Source organism: Miscanthus floridulus, chromosome 4, assembly GCF_019320115.1.
Source record: "Miscanthus floridulus cultivar M001 chromosome 4, ASM1932011v1, whole genome shotgun sequence".
NCBI lineage: Eukaryota > Viridiplantae > Streptophyta > Magnoliopsida > Poales > Poaceae > Miscanthus > Miscanthus floridulus.
Window position 1 is genome coordinate 79,764,502 of NC_089583.1, and position 21,592 is coordinate 79,786,093.

The following is a 21,592-nucleotide window of genomic DNA, read 5'->3' on the forward strand; positions in this document are numbered from 1 at the left end:
CAAGTGAGGTAACTCAATGACACGAGCAATTTACTAGAGTTACCTTTCGGCACTCCGCCGGGGAAGGTACAACTCCCCTTACAATCACCGGAGATGGCCACGAACAATCACCAACTCGTGCCGATCCTCCACCGCTGCTCCAACCGTCTAGGTGGTGGCAACCACCAAGAGAAACAAGCGAAATCCGCAGCGCAACACGAATACCAAGTGCCTCTAGATGCAATCACTCAAGCAATGCACTTGGATTCTCTCCCAATCTCACAATGATGATGGATCAATGATGGAGATGAGTGGGAGGACTTTGGCTAAGCTCACAAGGTTGCTATGTCAATGAAAATGTGCAAGGGTTGTCCCTTGAGCCGGCCATGGGGCTATAAATAGAGCCCCCATCAAATAGAGCCGTTATACCCCTTCACTGGGCAATACGCGCTCTGACCGGACGCTCCGGTCATACTGACCGGACGCTGGCCCTCAGCGTCCGGTCGCCCGATGGACGCCGCGCGTCACCAGCTTCAAATGCTGTTCGTCAGATTTCAACGGCTACAAAGCTGACCGGACGCTCCGGTCAAAACTGACCGGACGCTGAAGCCCCAGCGTCCGGTCGTTTCCAGTAAGCTCCCCGAGGCATGTTTTTTCGACCGGACGCGTCCGGTCCACCTTGACCGGACGCAGACCAGCGTCCGGTGCTCAACCCCAGCGACTGTGCCGTCTGACAGCTCGACCGGACGCAGCCCTTCAGCGTCCGGTCGCTGAGTGACCCAGCGTCCGGTCAGTAGACCGACGCCAGCATCATTTCGACCAACTCCATTTCAACTCTAACTTCTTCACCCTTTCTCAAGTGTGCCAACCACCAAGAATTTTGCATCCGGCGCAATAGAAAATAGACATTTCATTTTTCCAAAAGCGCCGAATCCCGCCTCGCAAGCTCGGCGGGAGGGAGAGCGGGACCCAAACCCATCTCAACCCTGCAAACACCTTGCGCACATATGTTAGCATATTTTCACAAATATTAACAAGGGTGTTAGCACTCCACTAGATCCTAAATGCATATGCAATGAGTTAGAGAATCTAGTGGCACTTTGATAACCGCATTCCGATACGAGTTTCACTCCTCTTAATAGTACGGCTATCTATCCTAAATGTGATCACACTCACTAAGTGTCTTGATCACTAAAACAAAATGGCTCCTATATTTTATACCTTTGCCTTGAGCCTTTTGTTTTTCTCTTTCTTCTTTTCCAAGTTCAAGCATTTGATCATCACCATGCTATCACCATTGTCATGATCTTCGTCATTGCTTCATCACTTGGAGTAGTGCTACCTATCTCATAATCACTTTGATAAACTAGGTTAGCACTTAGGGTTTCATCAATTAACCAAAACCAAACTAGAGCTTTCAATCTCCCCCTTTTTGGTAATTGATGACAACCCTTATACAAAGATATGAATTAAAGTTCATTTGAATCCATGTTGCTTGCCCAAGCATATTTACTATGTGTAAAGGATATAGGCAAGTTTCATGAACTCCATATGGTAGTAATTGCTCCCCCTACATATGTGCTAAGAGTTTGGATTGTAGCTTTGCACATATGCTTAGATAGGAAATATAGGAGTCAATTTCTACCAAGTGATGCTAAGGTATAAGAGATGGACCTTTGAAGCGTGATACCAATCGGAGTGCACCAATATACCATCCTTAGCACCATTAGTGACTAGACATATACAAAAACTAGAATGCCCCATGAGATCAACATTACATGCAAGGGTCTAGTTTCTATAGAAAGAACATAAGTCTAGTTACTTAGCCTATGCATGCTAGTTTTTCATTTCAATATTCAAACCTACAACTAGCATACACCACACAAGCATGGATATTTGAAATTTAGAATTTGTACCATCGAGCAAATATATGAAATGTTCATTCAAATGCATCATACAAGTTTATGAGCTTGCTCCCCCTACTTGTGTGCTCAAAATTTTAATTGATCCCTTTCCTTTAGCATATATCTCCCCTTATGTCCAATACTCCCCTATTACTCATATCTTTGTTTCTCTTTCTCTCCCCCTTTGTCAACAATTAGCACAAAAGGTGAGCTTAAATTATGGATAGGTTGGGGTGAAACCATGTGAAATAAGGATCATTGTCCCAAATTGGTTCAATCTAGATTACTTGCAAAAGATATTTAACTCGGTTTGATCCAAGGACAAGCTTCTTCACACCTCCAAATAAGGGTTATCTTGTACCATGTTGAGTTAAACACTTATAGCTCATTTTCTAAATCAAATACTAGGTTTACAAGCCCACAAACAAGTCATATGCTACCACTAGATCATTTCAAACATACAAGCAATAGTGGTACCATATAAGCATTAAATTCATTTGATTTTCATGAATGAGCCTAGGACATGATAGGAATGACTAGATGCACTAAACAAGTCCTTAGTAATGAATGGATGACATGTCAATCAACTTTACCTTGCTTTGCTCGAAGGAGAGGCATGTCATATTATGGGGGTGCATCAACACATATTGGAGGAGTCAAGTATGTTCAATTCATTCCTTAGCTTGCAAAACCTCTTCTCATCAAGTGGCTTGGTGAATATGTCGGCAAGTTGATCTTCGGTGCCCACACTCTCTATGCAAATGTCCCCCTTTTGTTGGTGATCTCTTATGAAGTGATGACGGACATCTATATGCTTTGTTCTTGAGTGTTGAACCGGATTGTTGGTGAGCTTTACGGCACTTTCATTGTCACATAGCAACGGCACTTGCTTGAACTTGATTCCAAAGTCACTCAAAGTAGCCTTCATCCAAAGTAATTGAGCACAACAACTACCGGCCGAAATGTACTCCGCTTCGGCGGTTGAAAGTGCTACACTATTTTGCTTCTTTGATGACCAAGATACAAGTGATCTTCCCAATAGTTGACATGTGCCCGAAGTGCTCTTTCTCTCAACTTTGCATCCCGCATAATCCGAATCCGAATATCCAATCAACTCAAATCTTGCTCCTTTGGGATACCATAATCCAACATGTTGTGTATGCTTCAAGTACCTCAATATTCTCTTTGTTGCCTTCACATGACTTTCTCTTGGTGAGGCTTGAAATCTTGCACACATGCATACACTAAACATCACATCCGGTCTTGATGCGGTCACATAGAGTAGACTTCCAATCATAGACCGATACATCTTTTGATCCACCATATTGCCACTAGCATCACTATCTAAGCTTCCACTTGTCCCCATTGGTGTACTAATAGCTTTGCTCTCATCCATTTCAAACTTCTTGAGCATGTCCTTGATATACTTGCCTTGACTCACAAATGTACCATTCTTCATTTGCTTGATTTGAAGACCAAGGAAGTAACTAAGTTCTCCAATCATAGACATCTCAAACTCACTTGCCATCATCTTGCCAAACTCCTCACAAAATTCTTGATTTGTTGATCCAAAGATGATATCATCCACATAGATTTGCATGACAAACAAATCATTTCCAAGTTTCTTGGTGAAGAGAGTGGTGTCAACCTTTCCCATCTTGAATCCCTTAGAGAGTAGGAAATCCCTCAATCTCTCATACCATGCTCTTGGTGCTTGTTTCAATCCATACAAAGCCTTTCTCAACTTGTAAACATGGTTGGGTTTCTTTTCATCTTCAAAACCGGGAGGTTGCTCAACATACACAAGCTCATTGATGTACCCATTGAGAAATGCACTTTTCACATCCATTTGGTACAACTTGATGTTGTGGGCACATGCATAAGCTAGCAAGATCCTAATTGCTTCCAATCTTGCAACCGGGGCATATGTTTCTCCAAAGTCAAGACCTTCAACTTGAGTGTAACCTTGAGCCACTAATCTTGCTTTGTTCCTTATCACTATCCCATCTTGATCTTGCTTGTTCCGAAAGACCCACTTGGTTCCAATCACATTATGACCCTTAGGCCTCTCAACTAACTCCCATACTTGGTTTCTTGTGAAGTTGTTTAGCTCTTCATGCATAGCATTGACCCAATCAACATCATTCAAAGCTTCATCTATCTTCTTAGGCTCAATGGATGACACAAATGAGAAGTGCTCACAAAATGATGCCAATCTTGATCTTGTTTGCACACCTCTTGAAATATCACCAATGATAGTGTCCAATGGATGATCTCTTGCAACATTGGTTGGTTGAAGCACTTGCACTTGATTGCTAGCATTTGATTGATCACTTGGTTGAGATGATGAACTAGCCATTTGTTGATCTTGCATATTGCCATTACTAGTGCTTGCATGGATTGGATCATGAGAACCACTAGCTTGCACATTTGAGTTAGAGAGCACTTGATTCTTGTCATCTTCAATATCAATCACCTCTCTAGGCCTTATATCACCAATGTCCATGTTTTTCATTGCATTGACCAATTGAGTGCCTCTTACATCATCTAGATTCTCATCTTCCTCTTGGGAACCATTTGTTTCATCAAATTCCACATCATGAACCTCCTCAAGAGTACCACTAGCCAAATTCCAAACTCTATAAGCCTTGCTAGTAGTGGAGTAACCAAGCAAGAAACCTTCATCACATTTCTTTTCAAACTTGCTCAATCTAGTGCCTTTCTTCAATATATAGCATTTACATCCAAAAACCCGAAAGTATGCTATGTTGGGCTTTCTTCCATTCAATAGCTCATAGGGTGTCTTCTCCATCATAGGATGACAATAGAGTCGGTTGCTATAGTAGCAAGCCGTGTTGATTGCTTCGGCCCAAAATGAATGACTCACATTGTACTCACTCAACATTGATCTTGCCATATCAATCAAGGTTCTATTCTTTCTTTCAACTAGCCCATTTGATTGAGGAGTATATTTGGCCGAGAATTGATGTCTAATTCCAAATTCATCACATAACTCATCAATTCTTGTATTCTTGAATTCACTACCATTGTCACTTCTCACTTTCTTGATTGTTGTTTCAAACTCATTATGAATGCCCTTGACAAATGATTTGAATATTGCAAACACATCACTCTTGTCACCAAGAAAGAACACCCAAGTGTATCTAGTGAAATCATCCACAATCACAAATCCATATTTATTTCCACCAATGCTAGTGTATGTGGTTGGTCCAAACAAATCCATATGCATCAACTCAAATGCCTTGGATGTACTCATCATGCTTTTCTTAGGATGTGTATTACCAACTTGTTTTCCGGCTTGACATGCACTACATAGCTTATCCTTTTCAAATGTGACATCTTTCAAGCCTCTAACTAAGTCATGCTTAATCAATTTGTTCAATTGTTTCATTCCAACATGACCAAGCCTTCTATGCCATAACCAACCCATGCTAGACTTAGTGATCAAACATGTTGACAATTGAGCCTCTCTAGCATTGAAATCAACTAAGTATAAATTCTCATATCTAAATCCTTTGAATATCAAGTTAGAGCCATCTACACTTATGATCTCTACATCATCCACACCAAATATGCACTTGAAACCAAGATCACACAATTGAGCTACCGACAATAAGTTGAAGTTCAAGCTCTCTACTAGTAGCACATTGGAAATGCTCAAGTCATTGGATATTGCAATCTTACCAAGCCCTTTGACTTTGCCTTTGCCATTGTCACCAAATGTGATACTATCAATCCCATTGCTCTTGCTTTCATTGATTGAATTGAACATTCTTGAATCACCGGTCATGTGTTGTGTGCACCCACTATCAAGCACCCAATGCCTTCCTCCGGCTTTATAATTTACCTACAAAAGAAGATCAATTCTTTTTAGGTACCCAAACTTGCTTGGGTCCTTGTAGGTTAGTCACCAAGGTCTTTGGTACCCAAATGGCCTTCTTCTTTGGGCCCACAATTGGTGTACCAATGAACTTAGCCTTCACACCATTGGCACCCTTATAAAGCATGTAACAAGAATCAAATTTGATTGAGGATACATTAGGTAGCTTGTTCTTGTTAGTCTTGCAATTTTGCTCTATATGCCCAACTTGCTTGCATCTATTGCAAAACCGACCATTGCCCTTCACAAAGCTAGCTTTGGGAGTGACAAAGGCCGCCTTACCTTTCTTGGGGGTATAGCCTAATCCCTCTTTGTTGAGAGAAAACCTTTGGCTACCCAAGCACTTTAGCAAGCGGGCATCTCCACCATAGGCATTGCCTAAGGCACGAGTGAGCTCATTCACCTCCTTCTTGAGGGTCTCATTTTCCACCGCTAGTGATGTATCATTCATAGGTGGAGTGAAAGTGGTAGTGCTACAAGAAGTGTTAGTGGGAGCAATAGCAATAGGCTTATAAGTAGATTCATTAATAAGATCACATGTTAGTCCCACATCACATGTAACTATCACTTGCTCCTCCTTGGCTTCCACCTTCTTGACTTGCTCAATGAGAGAGGAATGAGCTTTTTCAAGCTTTGAGTGAGCTTTGCCAAGCTTCTCATGGGCATCCATTAGCCCCTCATGAGTGGCATTGAGCTCATCAAAGGATTGCTCAAGAAATTTGACTTTCTTGTTCAATTCCTTACATTCCTTTCTCTTCATCTCAAAGCAAGTATGCACTTGCTCACACATGTCCATGAGCTCCTCCTTGGAGTACTCATCATCATCATCATCACTCCTACAAGCATCACTTTCACATTCATCATCATCACTCACATCATATTTTACCTTGGTAGGTTTTGCCATGAGGCACGTCGATGGAGTATCGAAGATAGAGGGCTTGTTGTTGATGGCGATGCTTGCTAGAGCTCTCTTGATAGATTTCTTGTCATCATCACTAGAGCTATCACTATCCGAAGAGCCATCACTATCCCAAGTGACTACATAGCCTCCACCCTTCTTCTTCTTTTGAAAGGTCATCCTCTTCTCCCTCTTCTCCTTCTTTTCTTTCTTGTCTTTCTTGTGTTTGTTCTTCTCATCTTCATCATTGTCACTATTGTAAGGACAATTGGCTACCACATGATCGGGACTCTTGCAATTATAGCATCTTCTCACATATTCTTTGCTCTTGGTATGATCTCTTCTTTTTCTTGCACCATAGCCTTTCTTCTTCATGAACTTGCCCATCTTGCGCACAAAGAGAGCCATAGCTTCATCATCAATATCACTAAGATCCTCATCATCACTTGACTCTTTCTTTGATTTGCCCTTGTTCTTGTATGATGATGAGCTAGCCTTGAATGCTACACTCTTCTTCTTCTTGTCCTCATCTTCCTTCTTGTCCTCCTTGTCATCCCCCTCCCTTTCCACACGGTATGTCTCTTGTGTCATGACTTCACCTAGTACTTGGTTGGGGGTGATCTCCTTTAATCCTCCTCTTATGATTAGCATTCTCAACATTTCAAACCTTGGAGGTAGACTCATCAAGAACCGATGAGAGACATCATCATTCTTGATCTTTTCTCCCAAAGCCTTCAAATCATTGACAATGACTTGCAAGCGATGGAACATCTCCGGTATGCTCTCATCATCTTTCATCTTGAAACCTATCAACTTGTCCTTGAGAATATATAACTTGGCACTCTTCACCTCCGGTGTGCCCTCATAGGTTTCCTCCAATCTCCTCCACACTTCATTTGCTCTTTCACAATCCTTGATTTGCTCAAACACCTTTGAATCAAGGGCATTGTATAGGGTGTTGAGAGCCATTGTATTGCATTGCTTGTTAGACTTATCTTGGTTGGTGGGATTGTCGGGATTAATGATAGCATAATCATTCTCGGTTACATCCCATACTTGATCATTGATTGAACCAAGATACACACTTATCTTTCTCTTCCAATAATCATAGCTTGTGCCATCAAAGAATGGTGGTTTGCCCCCCACATGGTTGAACACAACTTGAGCCATAATTTGACACCGAGGTTGTTAAACCTTCAATCAAACGGTGACCACGGCTCTGATACCACTTGAAAGGTCCTAATATGGCTAGAGGGGGGGTGAATAGCCTATTTAAAAATCTACAAATCAACTAGAGCAATTTGATTAGTGTGACAAATAGCGTAATGCAAACTTGCTCTAGCTCTACAAGGGTTGCAAGCCACCTATCCAACAATTCTAGTTGCAATGAATACTTAGGCACACAAGCTTGCTATGTAATTACTCACTAAGAGCTCTCAACCTTGCTACTCTAAAGAGCTCAACTAGATGAATGTAAATAATAAAGCAAGCTCTCAATTCTAATTACACTAAAGAGCTTGTATCAACTAGTTTGCAAGAATGTAAATGAGTGAGTAGAGTGATTATACCGACGTGTAGGGGATGAACCAATCACAAGATGAATATATAGCCAATCACCGGGAGAATGTCAAAGAAGAGAGACAATCGATTTTCTCCCGAGGTTCACGTGCTTGCCAACACGCTACGTCCCCGTTGTGTCGACCAACACTTGGTGGTTCGGCGGCTAAGAGGTGTTTCACAAACCTCGTCCACACGATTGGACACCGCAAGAACCGACCCACAAGTGAGGTAACTCAATGACACGAGCAATTTACTAGAGTTACCTTTCGGCACTCCGCCGGGGAAGGTACAACTCCCCTTACAATCACCGGAGATGGCCACGAACAATCACCAACTCGTGCCGATCCTCCACCGCTGCTCCAACCGTCTAGGTGGTGGCAACCACCAAGAGAAACAAGCGAAATCCGCAGCGCAACACGAATACCAAGTGCCTCTAGATGCAATCACTCAAGCAATGCACTTGGATTCTCTCCCAATCTCACAATGATGATGGATCAATGATGGAGATGAGTGGGAGGACTTTGGCTAAGCTCACAAGGTTGCTATGTCAATGAAAATGTGCAAGGGTTGTCCCTTGAGCCGGCCATGGGGCTATAAATAGAGCCCCCATCAAATAGAGCCGTTATACCCCTTCACTGGGCAATACGCGCTCTGACCGGACGCTCCGGTCATACTGACCGGACGCTGGCCCTCAGCGTCCGGTCGCCCGATGGACGCCGCGCGTCACCAGCTTCAAATGCTGTTCGTCAGATTTCAACGGCTACAAAGCTGACCGGACGCTCCGGTCAAAACTGACCGGACGCTGAAGCCCCAGCGTCCGGTCGTTTCCAGTAAGCTCCCCGAGGCATGTTTTTTCGACCGGACGCGTCCGGTCCACCTTGACCGGACGCAGACCAGCGTCCGGTGCTCAACCCCAGCGACTGTGCCGTCTGACAGCTCGACCGGACGCAGCCCTTCAGCGTCCGGTCGCTGAGTGACCCAGCGTCCGGTCAGTAGACCGACGCCAGCATCATTTCGACCAACTCCATTTCAACTCTAACTTCTTCACCCTTTCTCAAGTGTGCCAACCACCAAGAATTTTGCATCCGGCGCAATAGAAAATAGACATTTCATTTTTCCAAAAGCGCCGAATCCCGCCTCGCAAGCTCGGCGGGAGGGAGAGCGGGACCCAAACCCATCTCAACCCTGCAAACACCTTGCGCACATATGTTAGCATATTTTCACAAATATTAACAAGGGTGTTAGCACTCCACTAGATCCTAAATGCATATGCAATGAGTTAGAGAATCTAGTGGCACTTTGATAACCGCATTCCGATACGAGTTTCACTCCTCTTAATAGTACGGCTATCTATCCTAAATGTGATCACACTCACTAAGTGTCTTGATCACTAAAACAAAATGGCTCCTATATTTTATACCTTTGCCTTGAGCCTTTTGTTTTTCTCTTTCTTCTTTTCCAAGTTCAAGCATTTGATCATCACCATGCTATCACCATTGTCATGATCTTCGTCATTGCTTCATCACTTGGAGTAGTGCTACCTATCTCATAATCACTTTGATAAACTAGGTTAGCACTTAGGGTTTCATCAATTAACCAAAACCAAACTAGAGCTTTCAGCAAGGTTCACCACTCTTTTCATAAAAAAGATTAACAAAGACTTATTTGTGTTACAAATCTATGTTGATGGCATCATATTTGGATCAACCAATCAATACTTTTGTGAAGAGTTTAGAAAGATGATGGCTAATGAGTTTGAAATGTCCATGATTGGAGAGTTAAGTTACTTCCTTGGTCTTCAAATCAAGCAATTGATGAATGATACATTTGTGAGTCAAGGCAAGTACATCAAAGACATGCTCAAGAAGTTTGGCATGAGTGGTAGCAAAGCTATTAGTATACCAATGGGAACAAATGACAACTTGGATAGTGATGCAAGTGGCAATATGGTGGATAAAAAAATATATCGGTCTATGATTGAAAGCCTACTCTATGTGACCGCATTAAGGCCGGATATCATATTTAGTGTATGCATGTGTACAAGATTTCAAGCCTCACCAAGAGAAAGTCATTTGAAGGCTACAAAGTATTGAGGTACTTAAAGCATACACAAAATATTGGTTTGTGGTATGCCAAAGGAGCAAAGTTTGAGCTAGTTGGTTACTCTGACTCGGATTATGCGGGATGTAAGGTTGAAAGGAAGAGCACCTCAGGCACATGTCAATTGTTGGGAAGATCACTTATTTCATGGTCATCAAAAAGAAAAATAGTGTTGCATTATCAACCGTCAAAGCCGAATACATATTCGCCGATAGTTGTTGTGCACAAATACTTTGAATGAAGGCCACCTTGAGTGACTTTGGAATCAAGTTCAAGAAAGTGCCATTGCTATGCGATAATGAGAGTGCAATCAAGTTAACCAACAATCCGGTTCCACATGCAAGAACAAAGCACATTGATGTCTGTCATTATTTCATAAGAGATCACCAACGAAAAGGAGACATTTGCATTGAGAGTGTAGGCACCGAAGATTAACTTGCCGACATATTCACAAAGCCATTGGATGAGAAAAGGTTTTGCAAGCTAAGGAATAAGTTGAACATATTGGATTTCTCAAATATGTGTTGATGCACCCCTCACTTATATGACATGCCTCTCATTCGAGCAATCTAAGGTAAAAGTTGATTAGCATGGCATACATCCTTGCTAAGAACATGTTTAGTGCATCTAGTCATCTTTCACATTTAATAGGCTCATTCAAGAAAATCAAATGATTTTGATGTTTGTATGGTACCACTATTGCTTCTATGCTTAATTTGGTCTAGTGGTAGCATATAACATGTTTGTGGGCTTGTAAACCTAGTGTTTGATCTAGAAAATGAGCTATAAGTGTTTAACTCAATATGGTACAAGATAACCCTTATTTGAATGTGTGAAGAAGCTTATCCTTGGATCAAACCGAGTTAAATATCTTTGGCAAATGTTCTAGATTGAACCAAATTTGGGATCCTCACCCCATTGATTGACATTGATAATCTCAACCTATCTATATTTTGAACCTTTGTGGTCATTGATGACAAGGGAGAGAAATAGTGTACAAAGATAGTGAAAAGATAACATAGGAGGGAGAGATATGACAAAGTAAAGAAAAGATAGTGAAAAGATAACATAGGGGGAGAGATATGACAAAAGATAGTGAAAAGATAACATAGGGAGAGAGATATGACAAAGAACGTGACCAATTAAAATTTTGAGCACACAAGTAGAGGGAGCAAGCTCATAAACTTGGTGGATGCATTTGAATGTGCATTTCATATGTTTGCTTGCATGGCACAAGTTTTAAATTTTAATATCCATGCTTGTGTGGTATATGCTAGTTGTAGGATTGAATGATGAAATAAAAAATGAGCATGAATAGGTTAAGAAACTAGACTTATGTTTATTTTATGAAAACTAGACCCTTGCTTCTAATGTTGATCTCATGGGGTATTCTAGTTTGTCTGTATGTCTAGTTACTAATGGTGCTAAGAATGGCATATTGGTGCACTCTGATTGGTATCACACTTCAAAGGTCAATCTTTTATATCTTAGCATCATTTGGTAGACATTGTCTCCTATATTTCCTATCTAAACATATGTGCAAGCTACAATCCAAACTCTTGGCACATATGTAGGGGGAGCAATTGCTACCATATGGGATTCATGAAACTTGTCCATACCCTTTTACACATGGTAAATATACTTGGGCAAGCAACATGGATTCAAATGAATTTCAATTCATATCTTTGTGAAAGGGTTGTCATCAATTACCAAAAAGAGGGAGATTAAAAGCTCTAGTTTGGTTTTGGTGAATTGATGAAACCCTAAGTGCTAACCTAGTTTATCAAACTGATCATGAGATCTTTGTGAAAGGGTTGTCATCAATTACCAAAATGTAGGTTGGACATTGACATGATGGTGCTTCCTTTACTGCTATCCATTCTTTTATCAAAGCGAATTTGCTTTACATGGTTGTTGGTCCATCAATATGCTGAATGAACTTAAACTGCGCAAACTATAAGGTACATTCGGAGGATTAATACCACTGCAAGAAAGCATTCCTATTGGAAGAGGTAACTGATTAATATACGATGATTTGGCTTTCACAAACACGAAAAGCACAGCATAGGCAGAGCTGCAGTTTTTTAATAATAGATCAACTTCACAGTGATCTGTAATTTTTTAGGCGCAACTTGATGATGTGTCTTTTGATTTGTACAACAGCATCTACCACTGTTGTTTGCGTATGTATCAGGTCTGAACTCTAGATTGCTAATTAAACCAAGCATGATATGTACCCATTTGGTCTCCAAATTACATCGGTGTATAGTAACACGATTTGCCGTGAGGTTCACAAGCTAACGTCCACAATATTAGACGTTCACAAGCTAACGTCCAGAATATTATACAGTAACACACAAGTTAATGTCCACAATCTATGTTTCATACGGAGTCAAATTATTTATTTATAAGCTTGAATAGTAGTATATAAAAAGATACATCTATAACACAAAAAAACTAAAAGTGCCCAACAAACCAAATATCTTCATTGGGTGTGAGCACATATGCCATCAGAGTGAGTCATGCACTAGGGACAAAATTCAATAATTCAGAGCCAATCGATTCTGTGTTGTCCTTCAGCTGTTTTTTTTTTTCTAAAATGTCCGATCAGAGTCATGGTTGCATCGATTTCTCTTTACAAGCAAAGAGAGAATCGGCTCCTATTTTACAAACACAAGCACATATCCTGTATGGGCCAGGTTGTATCAAATGTTCCCTTCCCACATTGTCATATATATATGTGCAAATTTAGTTACTGGATCAATCTTAGATTTATCATGGTTGCACAGCGGCTTGTCTAGAAGAAGTTTTTGTTTGTGGGGCTATACATTTACCCATTAACTAATTTTTGGACATAGATCATGCTTGCACATTTAAATTATAGTTGATGAATTAGTGCATGTCTTGAGTTGTCCTAGATAAATAGAAGAACATCAGCTACTTAAAAGCATATCAGAGAAAGAAAGCTCATCCATCAGTTACTTAACGATATGGTCAGGTAGGCTAAAACCAGATTGTTTTTTCACTGATAGTCTGTTATGGTGTCTGACATTTTCCCCTTGTAATACTACTGAAACATCTTGTGTAAGGAGATTTCATTTTTTTTTCTTACAAGTGATTGCTATTTGTTGCTGCTGCTGGTGGAGAGTTAGTCATGCCTGTCATGTGCTTTCAGAGGGATGGTTCTTGGGCCATGGAATACATGACTAGAGCACCCAAATATTTTTGTGTGGGTTGCAACAATCTAATCATTCTTGAATACTTGTGCCTATCATCTGCTCCGTTCCTGTGTGGTTGCAACAATGTGATCATTCTTGAACAACTTACAAGGATGGGTCAACTTACAATCGGAGTATGATAAGAAGGAATACATATGTCACCATAGATAAGCTGCTCTATCTGTATTATTTTTAGGTTAACTGTAATTCTTTTATATTTTGCAACTTAAACACGTGGCTTTCATAGGACCCCCAAGATACTCAAACAAGATGCTCATATATTAACCAAACAAGCTAGACAATTTGCTTCTCAATCTTGTACTTTGTTAAAAAAAATAGTTATCGTATTTGTATAATGTATTATGCTTCTTTTTTTTGTGACTATAATGTATTATGCTTCGAGCCCTTCAAAACACACACTAGAAAAACTTTAAACCCGTAGCAATGCACGGGCACAAACCTATTAGAGTAAAGAATGTAATAATGATTTGTTTTCTATATATGGTATCATCTAGGTATTTGTTGATCATCTCGTTCTGTTGGTTGGGTGCCCGTGTATTGCTATGGACAGAAAATAATACTATGAACAGCCTCTTTTACCAAAATATCTTTATCACTGTCGGTGTCTGACAGTCTGACTCGGATTGTTCTTTGCAAGGTTATGATGATATTCCCAAGGAAATTCTTGACCCTGATGCAAAGAAGGTGAATAATTTGCTTTTCATATAGTATGACATCACCTATGATCAGATCATCAACGGTCATTAAATTTCACATATTTCATTACCTGGGATGATGAGGAAGATGGTGAATGGATAGCCCCAACCATTTATGATCATTTATGTTCCATGTGATCTTGAGTCATATATTCCTTGTTAGATTTACATTTCAAGAACAATGTTGTGTAACACGTTTATATTTACTCAAATATTATATTTAAGTTTGTATATATGGCCGCTTGTGCATGGCGTTCATCCTGAACGCTTTATGGCTAATCAACTATGTGTGATATTAATAAATTAAAAAAAAAACTATGTGAACTGCGGCAAGCAGGCAACAAATGATGCCCTACAGGCAATCACAGTCCCCTATAATCACGATTTACATGATATAAAATATTATCTTAGCCGCATCGTGGAAAAGTCTATAACATGTGACGCCGCGTTCTCCGTGACTATGTTAATTTCACGAACTTTATCTTTTAGATTAAATGTCACTTTAACGTTGGCACTTTATCTTTTGGATTAAATGTCACTTTAACGTGCCGGGGTGCCTCGAGTCGTCCCCGACTGAGCCTAGGGCACCCATGAGCGCGGCTAGATGTTGGTGCTGGTCGCATGACGCTGGTCGCCGCTGGCTCCCACCCCGATGGTCACAATCAACCGGCCCGGGCCTCCCCTCCCCTATGTTGCAAATGCATGTTTCAAGTATTTTAAACATTTCAGATATATGTTGCAATTATTTTAAATGGATGTTGCAAAGTAGACCAACGATGTTTGCACATGTTGCATATGTTACAAGTGTTTTAGAGTCATATTGCAAGCGTCTGTTGCAAGCATTCTGATGAATACTGCATATGTTTCACACAGATGTTGCAATAACATGTTCTAAATATTTCAGCTGTTTCAGTCTTATGTTATCGTAAGTGTTTTTATGTTGCAAGTTGCAAGTGTTTAATCTGGATGTTGCATATGTTTCACACATATATTGCATTTGTATATTCCAAATATTTCATCTTCTTCATAAGTATTTGGGAAAAAGTCTACTTAACCCCCCACCTATCATACTTGGTCTACTTCACCTCCTAACTATGAAACCGTCTGTTTTACCCCCTGAACTATCTAAAACCGTCTGTTCACCCCCTGGGCGGTTTTTCAGCGGCGGTTTGCTACAGTACCAGCGGGTTTGCTACAGTAACATTGTGTTTGCTACAGTACCCGTGGTTTTGAATTTTTTTATTTATTTTTGGTGAATTTTTGAAAAATCATAGTAAATCATAGAAAAATCATAAAATGAAAAATCTAATTTTATTGGACTCCACATGAGTAGATCTATATAGTGAATATATAATACGGTATACTTTAGTATAAAATTTTTTACTGTAGCCTTAGATTAATTGAAAAATCTAATTTTGTATTCAAATTAATTGGAATAATTCATAGCTGCAGCTTCTATTGTCCAATTATGGTGAAATTTTTATGGTACACTAATTATTGTATGCTTGAACTATAGTAAAAATTTCGTACTCATTGGACTATGTATAACTTAGTTATAGATAAATTCTAATTAATTACAGACAAAATTGGATTTTCCAATTAATCTAAAGCTACAAAAAAAATTTGTACTAAAGCATACCGTATTATATATTCACTGTGTAGATCTACTCATGTGGAGTTCAATAAAATTAGATTTTTCATTTTATGATTTTTCTATGATTTTTAAAAAATTCACCGAAAATAAATAAAAAAATCCGAATTCACGGGTACTGTAGCAGCACACAGGAACTGTAGCAACCCGCTGTTACTGTAGCAAAACCGCCACTGAAAACCACCCAGGAGGTAAAACAGACGGTTTTAGATAGTTCAGGGGGTAAAACAGACGGTTTCATAATTGGAGGGGTGAAGTAGACCAAGTATGATAGGTGGGGGGTTAAGTAGACTTTTTCCTAAGTATTTGCATTCAAGTGTTTTCATATCGCAAGTGTTTTATATTTCAGAGATACGTTCAGAGAGTTATGGAGGCACAGCCAGTCGCTAGGGGATGGGGTGCGTGGCGCGCTGGGGGCTGCGGACGGGGCACGCGACGCGCCGGGGGCCACAGACGGGGGTGGCTAGGGCGGCACGTGCCGCGCTGTGGGAAGGCTAGTGTGGATCATATCGTATGGATGTGGAGCTGCTTCCGGATGTGCTGCTGGGGCCGGATGTTCAGGTGCTACTGCCTCCCAATAAATATGTTCATCTTCGGTTTCGTTAGGCTCATCGGCGCTCCTATTTTTTTCGACGGGGAGCAACTTAAGCTATACTTGTGGCGCCGGTGGTGGCTCTTCGATGCCGGCGTTTGCTCTTCAGTCTTCTACTAGGCCATATCCTCCTTCCAGAGGAGGTAGTGGCTGAACGTTCTCAGTTGTGCTGCCATGGCCCATGGGCATGCCCAATAGCAAAAGTTCAGCGAGTCCTCCCTGAACTCCATCTCTACCTCAATGCATCTCTCCCTTGTCCCTTCATGGCCTCATGGGCCCAGAAGCAAACACCACCTAGCTCAATGCAGCGAAATCTATGTTCAGGTTATATCCCTTTGAGAGATATTTTTTTAATCACACTATAGACACAGTCACTCATACATGTACGTGCATTCACCCATATGAATATGCACATATACCCTACCTTTATGAATACTTTCAAAAGTCTAAGCTCGAAATAGACGAAGTCACCATGAGCATCTCGTTGTCAACGACCACATCACTTACTATTGGAAAAGCAACACCGTTAAAGTTAAGTCTTAAAATAAATCAAGAAAAATACAAGTGCCCGTGTCAAATCGAGGGCTTCAATTAGGATGGACAGATTGCAGAGCAAGGGAAAAAGTTCCAAAAGAATAATCATAGTCAATAGAAGCAACCTTACATTTGATTTCAATTTTCCCATCTTACATGGAAATACATGTGCACATGCTCAAATTTTAACATTTCACATGATAGGATGGAAGTGAAATATGTGATCATAGGTGTAAACACCGAAGGACGGAGTCGGCTTGGAGGGAGATGAGAGCATTAGGGGAAATTTGATATTTATATTTCTTTTTCATTCCTTCATTTGCTTTATACATATACTTCTTCACACAGCACTCCTAATCTTTGATAGGTATAAAGCTCGCAAGAGTAAACAAACAAGATAGCAAAGGGCACTCCAGAACTTTGATTGGGTAATGCTTTGCCTCATTCCTATAATATGCTCATAAGCAATGAAACTTAAACTTTCAAAAAAAAGTTACTCCCTTCATTCTAAATTATAAGACATTTAAGCTTTTTTAGATAGATAGCTTTTGTAATATATTTAAAAAGTCAAAATGTCTTATAATTTTAAACAGAGAGAGTCCTAATTCCCAACTATTCTCAATTGCCATGGCCCATGGGTGACCGAGAACATAGGTAAATCAAGGTTGGCATGAGCACAGTGTAGACCCTTGTTTGCATTGTCCACAGCTAGTTCAGAGACCGCACTACGATGAGGCATATAAGGGAAGGGAATAGAAATTATGCGTGCTCGTATTCATTTTGGCAGAAAACGAAGTATACTGTACAGCTTTAGTTTCATTGTTCATTATGCTTGTCGTTTTCTGCTGCAGCTGTTAGCAATCGTTACCGGATTTAGCTTCTTTACCAAGTGCCTCAGGCACTCGGCAAAGGCCGATATACACTCGGCAAAGCCTTACACTCAGCAAAGAGCGCTCGGTAAACAGTTTATCGGTAAAGACCTCTTTGCCGAGTGCACTTTATCGGGCACTCGGCAAAGCCTTTGCCGAGTGCTAATCTGACACTCGGCAAAGAAAAGTCGCCGTGACGGCGAGCGCCACCATGACGGCGGCTTTGCCGAGTGTCAAGGTTAAGCCCTCGGCAAAGGTCGCTGCTTTGCCGAGCACCGTTGACTCAGACACTCGGCAAAGGTGGCCACTGTGCCGAGTGCCACCGGCAAGACACTCGGCAAGGGTAGCCTATTTGCCGAGTGTCTTGACAGGACACTCGACAAACAGAAGACCTTTGTCGAGTGCCTGGCCCATGGCACTCGGCAAATCTGTGATGTTTGCCGAGTGCAATGGCCTTTGCACTCAGCAAAGCATGTTCCCAGGTAGTCACTTTGTCGAGTGTCATGGCCATTGCACTTGGCAAAGTGACTGAAAACAACATTTTTATTTGTTTTTTACATCCCATCCAAACAAACAGAAGATATTTATAACAAACATCATCAACATCACATATATATCATCAACAGCACATATATATCACCAACACCACATATATATCACAAACGTCACATATATATCACAAACGTCACATGTCTCACAATATATCACAAATAAGTTCACAAGTAATCCAAGTGCTCCATCATCTACAACCACAATTGCAAATAGAAGTACCATTAACAACCACAAGAATCTTAACCAGATGGTCAATGATACTGATTTGGTGAAGGATTCGCTGAAGCATGAGGATCGTTCGATGCCGCCGATTGATTCTGCACAAAGGGGAAGAGATTGCATGTGTGAGACAAGATAAATATATACCATACATAAATAAAACTTTCATACTCCACTAGGTTTGACCATAAGCATGAACATACAAACTAAAATATTTATACTCATAGGAGTAGAATAGTGAGGAGGTGGAGGTGGAGGTGGAGCGAATAGCGAAGGTGGTGGAACTACACCCGTAGAGACGCCAAGACTTTGCATGTACTGAAGAATCTTCGCCATCCTCTGCTGCTCGGTCTCCCGCTCGGCCTCCACCCTCTCCATCTTCGCCTGCATCTGCTCCCGTATCCTCCTCTCTTGTTCTAGCTGGGCCTACATCTAAAGTTACTTACTTTTCCCCCCGGGTCGAATCAGCGGGCGTCTCTCACGAGGTATTGGTCGCTGAGGGAGGCTCATGGGACCTCGCAAGTAGACGCTCGACAAACTAGAGGAAGCGGAACCCCCTGCTGTTGCCTCCTCCTCCTCGTCCTCCTACGCCTCCTCGGTGTCCTCTTGGGGCACCTGCTCCTCCTCCTCCTCCTCACATGACAGGGCGGCATGCGACGGCTCCCTCCTGCGGCTCCTCCTCCTCCTACTCTCCTCCGGTGCAGCGGTCCTTGTCCTTCGGTACAAGGACGCTAGCTTCCTCATCCCACCGCCCACCATCTTTGTTCAATCACCTGCAATTAAAAAGAGTAAACCAATAAGCACAGATAAACAAGAAGTACTTAGAAAGAGATGCAAAATAAACAAAATATAATTACAAAATAACATATTATTACATGTATTAGAAATAATCTTCATGATCGAGATTAGCTAGATCATAAGTCTCATCATCACTATCAATCATGTCGAAATAATCAACACTATCCGAATGAGCAATGTTGCCATTGTCATTGTCTAAATGTAATCGCTCAAGCATTTGTAAGTCCTTCACATTTTACACCTCATCTCCAGCGTCCTCTTCAATAATCGTTTCATTGTCTACTTCCATTCCGATCGCTTCGGTTAAGTCTATCTCAAACCTCCCTTCTAGTCCCTCTTTTTGAAATAACTCTCCGTCATATGTGTTTGGGTCTAAGTTGTAATCTTCATCGTTTGGGACAGGTACTTTACCGTGTGGCGATACCCTGTGCACAATATCCCAACCCTTAAGATGCCTTTTGGTTTGACACACATATGGGAGATAATAAACTTGCGTGGCCTATTGGGCCACAATATAGACATCGTCTCCTGGTAAGACAGAATCCTATCGAATTTCGACTAGCCCAAGATTAGAATATGTCCGTCTCGTTACTTCAGGATCAAACCAATGGCATTTGAATATGACGGGATTAAAAGGTTTGGAACCATGAAACTTGAGTTTATATATTTCTTCAATTCTTCCATAATACTCGACCTCATCAACACCGGGCGTAAAAACTCTGGAACTTATGGTTCTTCGATTGGGCCGACTCTGCCCGTAGCTTGTTGTGCGAAAGCAATATCCATTCATGTCATAACCGAAAAATGACCTGACCCTATAGGCAGAGCCATCGGCAACCTATCTCAACTCGGCACGCATAGACGCATCCCTCTGGCCCTGCAAGCTCAAGCATGATACATCGTTATATTATTCGCACGTACGAGTAACTTGGAATATCAAACTAAGTACAAGCTAAATTGGACGGTACCTTCCGTTTGAACTAAGAAATGAAATTGGGCATTCCATTTCCCGCACCCTGTCTAAGAAGGGTATCTAGCTGCTGCGGGGTAGGATCTCTTGATTGATGCCAGAATTCATGAAGAAATTCCCTATACCAACGAGAAACAAGGGGGTTGGATACAGAATAGTGACAGCGTATTTAACAAGTTTGTTGAGAACTTACTGTATGTACGGCGCCACTTCGTCAAGGTTGGTCAACACGTATAGCATGACATGGCGCTACTCTTCATGATTCAAGGTCTTGGGGGTCGATGCACTTGCGCTTCCGAGTTGCTGTAACACCCTAGGTATTTGCCACCAGTTAAGCAATGGGTTTGAGCTCAAACATGGCATATTAAGTAATGATGAAGATGTCAAGGTCAAACCTATGGAAATGAGCCCCAACCTAAACTTGGATATGGCACCCTTGCTTTACATATAGGCCCTTTTCAAGATATATGCTTGGCTGGTGTTATTGGGATATCTTCATGTGTCTCACATCAATACCCATCTATATTAATCCATGGAAAAGTTTCATGAAGTTTGGAATCAAGAAGTCACATGAAATGACGAGTTATGTCCTTGCTTGAATTATTTTATAAAGTGAATGGAATTCTCGATCGTCAACCAAATCTTGCAACCATGCCCAAATGACTCTAGATGAACTCTACAACAAAAGTCATGAAAGGTTCATGTTGAGCAAATGCCAAGAAAATGCTTCAATGGATCACGAAGGATAATTTAAGCTTTATCGTGATCCTACTTTGGTCAAAGTAGAACTATAGCTTCTGCACCTGTTTTAAGGTTGGACATTAAATAAAAGTTGAAGCTCATGTTATGTAGAAGAAACTTTGTTTTTGGAGTATACCATGGATCAGCTTAGAACTAAGTCTAGCAGTGGCTCAAAGTTGAAATCTGCTGCTGATTTCAGCACTTAGAAATATTCTAAGTCTAGAAATTCATCGACCTCGGCATTGACGTCTCGCGTTCTCCAAAATTTGTTAAGCATCTCAAGTTGACCCCAAAATAAAAGTTGGAGCTAAGTTCATGGAGAAGATCATGTAAAGGGATGGCACTCGTTTGACCTTGTTATGACCCTCAATTTTGGAGTTTGTTAATCGT